The following is a 9,819-nucleotide window of genomic DNA, read 5'->3' on the forward strand; positions in this document are numbered from 1 at the left end:
CTTACAATAACTGCCTCTGAACCCCACAAACTGAACTGCTCTGAACTGAACTGAACACCACAGACTTCTACTCTCTCCCATCACTGTTCTTAAGTAGCCTCTCTTTCCTGTCTGTTCTAGTGAGAGCTGGGTGTATCCTATCTCTGACTCATTTTTTCAGATCTTTCTTTTCTGATTCATCACTTTGCTCAATTAAACATCATTGTTTTGGATTAAAGGTATGTACTTAAAGGTGTGTCTGTATTCCTGCCGGAGGGATTAAAGGTATGTTCTATAAAAAAGGAAGGAAGGAAAGAAGGAAGGAAGGGAGGGAGAGAAGAAGGGAGGGAGGAAGGGAGGGAGGAAGGAAGGGAGGAATGAAGGATAGGATTTTAACTCCACATTTTCTTACAACACTGCATTTAGATTCAGTCTTTAAAAATGTTATCATCAAATGCATTTACACTTAGTTGTTCTGCTGTCAGATATAAAAAGTGCAAGTTACAGTTTCGACACCAAGGTAACAAGATGAACAATAGACAGCAATCACTATCTTGAAGTCATTTCTGTACTATCAGATGCTTGGCTCTCTTCCTTGTCATCTCAACTGTAGGAAGAAGGCAAGAGCACCCACATGCATTGATTAGGATTACCAACCAGACTCAGTTGAGGACAAAAGTATCATACAGGGCCGGGCGGTGGTGGTGCACGCCTTTGATCCTAGCACTTGGGAGGCAGAGACAGGTGGATTTCTGAGTTTGAGGCCAGCCTGGTCTACAGAGTGAGTTCCAGGACAGCCGGGGCTATAGAGAAACCCTGTCTCGAAAAACCAAAAAAAAAAGTATCATACAGCACCCAGAGTAAGCATGTGTTCTGGGTATTCTGTTTACTCTCTAGGAAAACCAGGGTTCTTGATTACAAGACAGAAATCCAACCAAAACTAGCTTATGATAAAAGGAGTAGAGAAGCCCTTGGAAGGCTCACATACCCATTGGGAAGAACATAAGTCCACTGGACAACAGAGACGTAAAATCTCACCACGAGTTAGCCTCTCCCCACCTGCTTCTTTCTCTCCTCCCTGACTCTATTGCCTTCTCCATTCTCCTTCCTCTGCATCTCTCCATGATTTTCTTTTATTTCCTACTTCATCGACAGTGAAACCATGAGCTTGTCTCTGTTCTCTAGCTTAACCAAGGGGAGAAAATTCATTCTATTTTTTCCCAGGTCCTGTTGAAGATTCCCTAAGCAATGACTCAACTGGCCTAACAAGAGTCAAATGTCTACTTATGGAGTACTCATGGGGAAGTCACAGAGGCCACCACAGTTACCTTGGTTCATGTCTATCACTGTAAAAGGAGATAGATAGTGGAACCAGGCAGTGGTGGCACATGCCTTTAATCCCAGCACTTGGGAGGCAGAGGCAGGCAGATTTCTGAGTTTAAGGACAACCTGGTCTACAGAGTGAGTTCTAGGACAGCCAGGGCTACACAGAGAAACCCTGTCTCAAAAAACCAAAAAAAAAAAAAAAAAAAAAAAAAAAAAAAAAAAAAAAAAAAAAAAAAAAAAAAAAAAAGGGAGATAGTGGGTGGAAGCTAAAATAATCTCTTCTTCAAAGAGCTCTTATTTTCCATAGATAAAGTCAAAGGCTGATATAGTATCCTCCGTATGTGAAGCCTCAATAAATGTTCATTTTTCTTCCAAGGTGAATCTTAAAGTCAAGGAAGAAGTCAGTGCATAAAAATTGGAAGGAAAATTGAAGTGTGAGGAGCTGGATGGGGCAATGCTGTACAATTCAGAGTAAGGAGTAAGAAGCACTACAGGGGCTGTTAAAAGGAGGGTCATTGAGCCTTAAATCATTCCCGCCTATAAATCACCCACAAGACCTGTGTTCTAGAAACGGGGTGGAGGGCAGCTGTCAACTATTGAAAACCATGAATGTCAAGTTGATCAATCCATGTATAGACAGTGAGACACTCTTTGCTACCAAGGGGCAGATAATTTCAGCCAAGTAACATTTTAAGGCCAGTATAAAGAGAATTGAAAAAGATTTGGATTCTGATGAACTCTGAGGTACAGAAGCTGAATTTGCTACCTCTTCCTATGTAATGTTTTGGAGTCAGGCCAATAAGTGTACCCAGCTGTGTAGTTAACCAGAATTTACTACCATTTCTTTAAAACTCTTCCCTGTGTCGTCTTTCTTCATACACTTCATCCTTAAGTTTTATGAGAGGAAAAGGAGACTTCACATTAGACATTTCTTAGGCAAGATTACTATACCCATGGAGCACAAAAAAAAAAAAGCCATAGGCAGTAAAATTGCCACTTTCTTTGAATCTTTAAGAAGTCAGTACATTTAAGTAAGACATAGTGTTTTTATATCAAATCAATTTGACTCACACTAACATCTGTTCTTGATAACTAATGTGAAATGTAATATCTTAATGGCATCACAGAATCAAACTTGACCCTTCTGCTTATTCCTTGTCCTTTTCTCTTGCATTTCCCAAGTGTCCGTTCCTCCAGCTTGTAAAAGACCATGACATCCAACAAGACATTAGAATTTTCTTTCCCCAGGTTTCTATTTCCTTCAACTCATGGCAATGGCCACATTTCACACCATTGCAGCATGTGGGTCTCACACAGTTGCATGCATGATGTTTCAGGTTCAGTCCCTCCTCAGAGCTTTTTTCCTCAGCCTAGGTAGGCTCTGGCCCCAAGACCTCTGCCATCCATGAAGCCTCTGTTCTAACACAGCCACCTGGTGCTGTAGTTCTTACTTATAATATCAGTGCTTTTATCTTAATCAAAAGCTGCCTGACATTGCACTTTGATTCCAAAATGCCTGTGAGTTTATCTGTCCAACAGTATCTAGCATTAAGCCCTTAGATGCAGGTTGACACTTTTAGTCATTGGGAAAGTAAGGTCTTTGTCACACTTGAATGTAAAACTAGCAGATTTTGGCTCAACCTTGTCAGCGACTTTTATATCAAATTGTCTTGTGAATCTGGAAAAACTTAGATAAATATATAGAGCAAGACTGATACAGGCTGTCATTAACACATTGTGTTGTGTTGGACATAGGAATAGGAGCAGGGCCTGGAGAGATAGCTAAGGACCCCTAAACCTAATCCAAGGACTGCACTGTACCTCTATCATTCAAGAACTGTATAGTATCTCTATCATTCAAGAACTGTATAGTATCTCCCATTCATCAAAAAGCAGACCATGTTCTATTACAAGTAAGATACTCGTTCTGAAACCAGGAAAATCCACTGACATCACCCAGTACCTATAAGTCCTCACCTCTATGTCAGCAGAACAAATTCCTACAGGACTCAGATGCATCTGTCTTATGCTCTAAGTTGATTCACTGGCAGCCTAGTATGAAACTTGCCATTCCATGAGAAAAGTCTGATAGTTCCAAGACAAGAAGGTAATTACAACAAGATGGGCAGGGCCATCGAGACCATTGACAGGTGACCCTCAGAATTAAAATCATGCATATTTCCTCTCTCAATTTCCTTAGTTAGGGTTTCCATTGCCGTGATTAAACACCACGACCAAAAGCAAGTAGGGGGGGAAAGGGCTCATTTGGCTTTCACTTGCATATCATGCTCCATCACTGAAGAAAAAAATCAGGACAGGAACTCAAGCAGAGCAGAAATCTGGAGGCAGGGGCTGATGCAGAGATCTTGAAGGAGTGCCACTAACTGGCTTGCTCTCCATGGCTTCCACCTGCTTTCTTATAGAACCCAGGACCACCAGCCCAGGAATGGCACCACCCACAATGGGCTGAGCCCTCCCACATCAATCACTAATTTGGAAATTGTCCAATGTGGAGAGGTTTGGGGGCCTGCTTTCTAGGAATTTGGCAAGAACTTGACATTGGGCCAGGACAAGGAAGTAGGCTCAGGCAAGATTCCGACTTTGGGCTAAGACAAGGAAGTAAGCCCAGGCAGGAATTTGACATTGGGCTAGGACAAGGAAGCAGGCTTAAATTCTTGATCATCTTGATAAGTCCCTGAATACCACAGGACTTTGTTTATTGCCTGGCTTGTTCCTTGACCTAGTTCTGACCTTATTCTTTGCATGTACTTAAAATAGTATAAAAGCAGACTGGAAAAAAATAAACCCCCTTCAGCCTCAGAACTGACTGCAGTCATGTTATAGTGTTATCTAATAGTCTTTCTCTTTTCAATCCTCACTCCTCCCTCCCTCGAGACCCAGTTAACTGAGCTGGCTTGGTCAGCCCAACATACTTGCCTACTGCCTGATCTTATGGAAGCATTTTCTCAACTGAAGTTCCCTTCTCTCAGATGATTTGACACTAACCATCCCTCTACAGAAGAAATCAGCCTGGTTGGAGAAAGGAATGAGATAAATCCCATAGTTGGAACATTGATCAATAAGAGCATCCACTATTTTAAACCAGAAAATACTGAGGTGTCTATATCTAGCTTTTCAATTTTAAATTCTTCTCCAGACCGGAAATAATCTATTTAATAGGGTTAGAAGTAAGATGAGGGGGGCTGGCGAGATGGCTCAGTGGGTAAGAGCACTGACTGCTCTTCCGAAGGTCCTGAGTTCGGATCCTAGCAACCACATGGTGGCTCACAACCACCCATAATGAGATTGGACGCCCTCTTCTGGTGCGTCTGAAGATAGCTGCAGAAAATTACTCCGGAGCGAGCGGAGCGAGAGCCAGCGGAGCAGGAGCGAGCGGGACCGGCAGAGGTCCTGAGATCAACAGCAGCCACACACATGATGGAACACAGTCATCTGTACAGCTACAGTGTACTCATACACATAAAAATGAAATAAAATAAATCTTTAAAAAAAAAAAAGAAGTAAGATGAGATCATTTATATATTTTAAAAGACCAGGCTCTATAATACTGGTTTGTTAACTAACGAGTTCAGGAGTCACTGTTTTGGACTGAGCACTGTGTACTAGGAGCCAATAGACTAAAAGTCAAAATGGAGTCACTCATGTCAAGGCTTCACGTTATCAGACGAATCAACCATAATAGAGTTGTTGAGTGGCCTTAAGTGAAAACAGGGAGGGGGGGGAAAGAGAGAGAGGGAAGGAAGGACAAACAGGGAAATGACCAATCCATTTTTTTTTATTATTATTAATTTCTGCTTTGCTCAGTCCTGCTTATCTTACTCAGTTTACGGAATAGACGTGTTGTTCAATTCTAGAGCCTGAGACAAAGTCCACTAAGAGGTTTAAACTTCTACTTCACATTATCTAAGCAAGAGGCCAGCATTAGTGTCCTAAAGGCTAATATGGGTTAAAAAAAAGAGAGGAAAGTTCCGTGTAATGAGAAAAGAACAGCGGGGAGGTGGTGGCGCATGCCTTTAATCCCAGCACTTAGGAGGCAGAAGCAGGTAGATTTTTGAGTTCGAGGCCAGCCTGGTCTACAAAGTGAGTTCCAGGACAGCCAGGGCTACACAGAGAAACCCTGTCTCAAGGAAAAAAAAAAAAAGAGACAGAGAGAGAGAGAGAGGAAGAGAAAAGAACAATTTTCAGTCAAAAGAACATTTTTCAGTCTGCATTCACTTTTTTTTCCCCAACTACCAGCTAAACCTTTAACAATTCTGAACTAAAGTATTTGTTACTAACACAGGCTGTGGGGCTCTGTTTTCACTTGTATTACTCTGAGACCCTTTCCAAACACCCCTGAGGATAAGAATCCTGCCAGCTGATGAAGCTGTGTCCAGGTCCCTCTCCTAGAAGGGTTGACTCAGCAGGGAACTTACGGTGGTAACTCAGGTAGTACTCAAGAATTTTAGTTTCTTTATTTATTTTATGTGTATGAGTACACTGTAGCTGTAGTGATGGCCATGAGCTATCATGAGTGTGGCTTCTGGGAACTGAACTCAGGACCTCTGCTGGCCCCGCTCGCTCCAGCTTAATTCACTGTAGCTGTCTTCAGACACACCAGAAGAGGGTGTCCAGTCTCATTACCGGTGGTTGTGAGCCACCATGTGGTTGCTGGGATCCGAACTCAGGACCTTCGGAAGAGCAGTCCGTCCGTGCTCTTACCCGCTGAGCCATCTCGCCAGCCCAAGAATTTTAGTTTCTAACAAGTGAGACCTGGGGGTTGAAGGGGTGGTTAGGAAGTGAGAGGTTAAAATTTTCAAACTGTACTGTGGGAATTCAGCCATTAGTTGAACTCAGTGGGAGACAGGCTCCCAGAACCTAAAAACAATGGGAGGCCAGTTCCCAAGAACCCAGAAACAAGGGAACCAAGAAGACTTGGCCCAAGAACTCAGAAACAACCTGGCCCAAAACAATTGCCAGGTAGCTAGCTGGCCCCTGGACCCTAGGAGCCAGCACCAATCAGAAAACACCCCGTACCTTCCCCTTACCCCAGTCTTTCCCTTTTGCCCCAGCAACTGCACAAAAATAAAAAGCTGCCTAAGACCTTGCTCAGGGCCAGACTCCTCTACCCCTGCGAGGGATATGAGTCTCGCCCCAGCTAGCTGGAATAAAAAGCTTCTTGCAGATTGCATCAAGTCCATGTCTTGGTGGTGTGTGGGGGTCGTCGCTCCCAAGATTTGAGTGTGGGGGTCCCTCCGGGAATCTCACAGAAGTAGCAATGTTTAAGGCAGTGCCTCTCAGCTCGTGGTCCTTGGACCACCAGCAGCAATATCCTGTGTGGTGAAAATTCTCAGGCTCTACCCTGCCCTCTAAGTCAGAAAAGCTGGAGGTTGGGCAGCAGTCTGGGTTTTCAGAGGGAGAGTGTCTAGTGAGCTGAAGGAAAAGTATGTAGTCCAGTAATGCTGGCCCACGAGAGTCGTGGCTCTTTATAAATCACATATACATACACACCTCTCTTAAGAATGTTGTTTGTTGGCTGGCGAGATGGCTCAGTGGGTAAGAGCACTGACTGCTCTTCCGAAGGTCCTGAGTTCAAGTCCCAACAACCACATGGTGGTTCACAACCATGCGCAATGAGATCTGACACCCGCTTCTGGTGCATCTGAAGTCAGCTACAGTATACTTCAGTATAATAATAAATAAATCTTTGGGCTGGAGTGATCAAGCGGGAGCCCTAAAAATTCAATTCCCAACAACCACATCAAGGCTCACAACCATCTGTATAGTTACAGTGTACTCACATACATAAAATAAATAAATCTAAAAAAAAAAAAAAAAAAAAGTGTTGTTTGTTAGCTGAGCAATCCCAGCGCTCAGGAGGTAGAGGCAGGTGGATCTTTGAGTTCAAGGCCAGCCTGGTCTACAGAATGAATTTCAGGGCAGCTAGGGATAAACAGAGAAACCCTGTCTCAAGCAAATCAATATTTGTGTTTGTGTGTGTGTGTGTGTGTGTGTGTGTGTGTGTGTGTGTGTGCCAGCGCAGGTGATGTCTATCATAGATATCCCCTTTCTCTGTCCCCTGGCTTCTTTCCCTACCCCACCTCTCTCCAGCCACATTATCTTTGATGGCATCTTGCTTGTGAACCATTATCTTTTTTTTTAAAGATTATATATTTCAATAGTTAGCATATTTCAATATATAGTACATCATGCTAATACACAGTGTATAATTCTATACACAATAGAAATTCTGTTTCTAAAATAAATTCTGCGGGGGAGGGGGAGGGATTGTCATTGTGACGGAAACAGGCACATACTGAGAGCAAGCAGGACCGGGTCCCTCGGGACAGTGTAAGGGAGAAGAGGATAGGGCAAGAAAAGGAGAAAGAGGAGGAGATGATGATTCACCATCTAGAGAGGTTTGTACATGCCTACCTTGTTTAACTTTATACAGCAACCCTATTTTGCAGTGGGTGATCCAGGTGGGTTAACTGACCCCAGATCACTTCGATGTGTGGCAGATAAATACTTATCAGTTCAGGACTCAAAGACTCCAGATAGATCAAGGATACTAGGGGGGCAGAAAAGAAATTCCAAAAGGCAAAACTAAAGGAACCCTGAGGATCCACAGCAGGTGGCACCGTCAGTCATCAACCCTGCCATCCAGACTAACGTAGGAGCCACTCTTCGGGTGGTAAAGGAGAGAAAGATGTCCCTCAGAGTCCAGAGGAACAGGGACCAAACACACATGGTAAGGAGCTTTGGGCAGTGGCCATGTCCCAAGAGCACATACAGATTTCCTCATTCAGCCAGCCAGTGCAGCAATTTTAGTGTGTAGCTGGGGAGCATGATGTTCAGATCATAGGTACCAGCCCATCTGATTCCTGAAGACACAGCTCCCCTTTCCTCCCCCACAGCCCATCATAGGCCCTAGTGGAGACTGGTGCACACCACCCCTTCCCAGGAGGAGCTCAGGAGTGCCGTGGCACCTAGTAGTAGTGGGGAGAAATCCTTAAAGTATTTCTCAATTTCATCTCAAATTTCCCATATGTGGAAAATCTAACCAACAGGAGTAAATAAATACCAGGTAAGAAAGTCTTAGTTTCCACAGCTTGAGGCAAAGGCCATCAAGTGAGGAGGAAGGAGGAAGGGGAGAGGAAAGAGAAGAAAGGAGGGATGCTCACACGAAGGTAAGAGAACTGGACCACCTGGGAATGCCAGGAGAACATAGCAAAGGCAAATCAGAAATCTGCCACTTGTGCAGCCTAAATCAATAAATTGTAGAAAGGCTGATCGTGGTGGTACAGGCTTGGGATCCTAGCACTTGGGAGGTAGAAGCAGGAAGATCTTAAGTTCAGGTCCACCCTGAGCTACATAACAAGCCTCAATATCAGAAAAAAAAAAAAACCCTGAAATTAAAAAGTTGTAAGGAAACCTATGCACTGACATATATTTTATGCAATATTATCGTAACAATTTGTCACAGATTTGGAGAAACCAGAGCAGAGGAAAAGGACAGAATGCAGTGATAATGTCTATGCCAGGCAGAAGGAGAAGGGACTCTGGTTGGAAACTGAAGCCAAGTCCCTCACATCTGTCACTCATTATGGTGTAACAGTGAGAACTCAGCCATGTGGATGTGAATTTACCTAAAAGCAAAGATGCTCATTATCGGCAAGGCACTTAGAGTAATGGCAGCGCACACTGGCCAACTCCCCAGGTTCCTTGTGAAGCAATCACACTAAACTAGTACATACCACTGAGAGAAGCCAGGGAACATGGCCCCATCCAATGCCCTGGTCCACACGGGCAGATCCCAGAATGTCCTTTCATAAGATAAGCTTTTCCTTTTTTGAAAACACAGTATGTTCATAATTTCTGAACATGAGGGTTGAGTCTTTCAAATCTGTTTTTCCCTCCTTCCCTCCTTCCCTTTCATGTTTTAAAAACTGTTTGGAAGGGCTAGCAAGATGGCTCAGTAGGTAAGGACACTTGTCACCAAGGCTGATGGCCTTTGTGTCAGGTACACAGATACACGCACATACCACAAACACACACACACAAATACACAGAGACACAGACAGACACACACACTCACATTCACAAACATACACACACACACACACACACTAAACTTTTAAAATGTAATTTTAAAAATGTGTAACTATTAGGAGTCCTGAAATCAAACTTAGAATTTAAATATATATGTCTTTATATTCTTATCAAGGGTCTTAAAACTTAAAATTTTTTCATCATTTTAAGAATGATCCCCTAGAGAATTACAATGTTTCATTTACTAAGTGTATTTGTGTTCCTCAACTATCACTTGTTAAACCTAACCCACAGATGCCAAGGTCCAGCCTTAAACCCTAAGGGTACATACAAGATCCCTGTTTCAAAGTATCTCCTAGTAAGTTCTCATAGTCACCTTCAGACAGAATTAGATTATACCCTTGTATTTATTTCATAATTTTGTGGGTTTGTTTGGGTTTGTGTTGCTGCTGCTTTTTTTTT

The 9,819-nt window shown here is 43.2% G+C and overlaps 2 long non-coding RNA genes across 3 annotated transcripts in view; one reads left to right on the forward strand and one right to left on the reverse strand.

The window, feature by feature from the left end:
- LOC116090310 overlaps positions 1–9,819 on the reverse strand; it is a 21,381-nt gene that overhangs the window by 3,310 nt on the left and 8,252 nt on the right. For both annotated transcript variants that reach the window (XR_004118638.1, XR_004118639.1), the window contains exon 2: positions 227–271. This is a non-coding gene — a long non-coding RNA (uncharacterized LOC116090310). The remainder of the gene's footprint in view (positions 1–226; positions 272–9,819) is intronic.
- The window catches only part of LOC116090311, a 5,330-nt gene continuing 3,179 nt past the window's right edge, over positions 7,669–9,819 (forward strand). The window contains exon 1 of the long non-coding RNA XR_004118640.1: positions 7,669–7,724. This is a non-coding gene — a long non-coding RNA (uncharacterized LOC116090311). The remainder of the gene's footprint in view (positions 7,725–9,819) is intronic.

The sequence above is a fragment of the Mastomys coucha genome, unplaced genomic scaffold (assembly GCF_008632895.1).
Source record: "Mastomys coucha isolate ucsf_1 unplaced genomic scaffold, UCSF_Mcou_1 pScaffold15, whole genome shotgun sequence".
Classification (NCBI taxonomy): domain Eukaryota; kingdom Metazoa; phylum Chordata; class Mammalia; order Rodentia; family Muridae; genus Mastomys; species Mastomys coucha.